This window comes from Rousettus aegyptiacus, unplaced genomic scaffold (genome assembly GCF_014176215.1).
Source record: "Rousettus aegyptiacus isolate mRouAeg1 unplaced genomic scaffold, mRouAeg1.p scaffold_m13_p_2, whole genome shotgun sequence".
Classification (NCBI taxonomy): domain Eukaryota; kingdom Metazoa; phylum Chordata; class Mammalia; order Chiroptera; family Pteropodidae; genus Rousettus; species Rousettus aegyptiacus.
In genome coordinates, this window is record NW_023416295.1 from 3,626,722 (window position 1) to 3,628,599 (window position 1,878).

A 1,878-nucleotide genomic window follows, 5' to 3' on the forward strand; every position below is an offset into this window, starting at 1 on the left:
CTGAAGGCGTCTAGTTTCTTCGTCTGCGGAGTGAGGAATTTCGAAGCACGGAGAGGTCTGGAACTAAGCGTGTGCCACGGAATCGCCCACGAAGCTTGTGAACGTGTAATTACCAGCGTCCTACTCCACAGCAAGGGAATCAGACTCGGGCCGAGGCCCGAGAGGTGTAATTTGCCTCAGACGATTTCAACTCAAGCCTGTATTTTAAGAACCACGAAGAATGCTGACTCCAAATTCCTTTCCAGCTCCCCCATCCGACTTTCATCTTCAGAAGGTCTTTCCATGTCCGCCTCTTAGCTATCTAGCATTTACCTTTGCACGTTGGCAGCAGAATGCCCACTGGCCTTGCACCAATAGGCATTGGAGACCTTCCGAGACGGACAAAGGTCAGCCGTCTTTACGTGGGGTAGGCGCATCGAGACCCACCACGCAGAACACAGAGCCAACAAGAGCCTTCCGCGTCCGGCTGGGAAATGAAGGCATCCGTGACCTGGACTCACGGTCAAAGCCGGCCCCGGCTTTTCACCATTTTCAGGACTTGGCCCAACTCTACCGACCCAACAAGTCCCTGGTACGAGGTCTCTCAACAGAAGAAATTTTGGTTCCAAAGATGTTGCTGGCAGACGGGTTTCTTCCAAGTAAGAAGATGAAGTGTTTGCCCCAGAGTGATGGGGGAAGGGAGCGAGACTAGGAATTTAAAGAACTCATCAGACAGGAAGTGAACCTCTTCAGACCGTGCAATTAAGGGGTAAGTCAAGCTGTGCGGGTTCTTGGGGGTGGCCCAGAGAGGATGCCAGTGTCGTCCAAATTGAGGGTGCACAAGACACGGCAGTTAGAAAATGCTCGCAAAAGGAGATAACTTCTAACCCACGTTGCTATTCCTGAGTGCTCTACAAGGCCTGTGGGATTTGTAATAAAGAAGGAAACCAAATGTAGCGAACTAAGAATCTCATCTATACATAAAAATCTGTAAAAAAATGTGCTTGAAAATAATAGAAAATACAACAATAGCAAGTTACAATTCAAATTACTGCCACATCAATTTTATTTTATTTTATTTTTCTATTAGATTTCTGTTCTAATAAAATGTCTATTCCATGTTTTGGAGCGATGGGGGATTTTATATAAATGCTGTTAATTTAAATTTTATTGGTTATACTTTTTGTCTTGTATATGCAATGTGTCAATTTCTTATACAGAAGTGTTAAAATCTCTCTCAATGGCTTAAAATTCAGTATATTTTGAAGTACTGTTGAAAGGCCTACGCACATGTGATTCTTCTGATTGGGTTGTTCCTTTTAGTAATACAGAGTATCTTTCTTTATCTCTACTAATGTTATTTACCTTAAATTCTCTTTTGTCTAATATCAATGGTGATATTCTAATTTGTTTTGGGCAACGTTCCTGAGGTATACCTTTTTTTTTAGGCAAGGCAACCCTTGTCTGACCTCACAGATTGCAAGGACCTTGTCATCTTACAATCCCTTATTTTTTATTTTTTAACACCTACAGCACTTGGTTTTCCTAGGTGGTCTCCCATCCAAGTACTAACCAGGCCCGACCCTGCTTAGCTTCTGAGATCAGACGGGGTCGGGCACGTTCAGGGTAGCATGGCCGTAGACCTTTTCCTACCTTTTTTATTTAAAACTTTTTATACCATTCTCTGTTTTTTTTTTTCTTTTTTAAGTAGTATTAGGTATATGTTTGCATATTTTACCTAATAATCTGTCTTTCAACTGACAAGTCTAATCCATTTATATTTATTTATTAAGATTATGATACATTTAGACTATTTCTCTCATCTTATGGTGATTTTCTATTTATCATCCTTTCTCTCTCTCTCTCTCTCTCTCGCCTTTTCCTTCTTTTTATTTGGAT

General features: G+C 41.6%; 1 pseudogene; it reads right to left on the reverse strand.

Annotated features, from left to right (window-relative positions):
• Window positions 1–1,503: 1,503 nt before the first annotated feature.
• On the reverse strand, window positions 1,504–1,622 carry LOC118614372 (annotated as a pseudogene).
• Window positions 1,623–1,878: the final 256 nt, after the last annotated feature.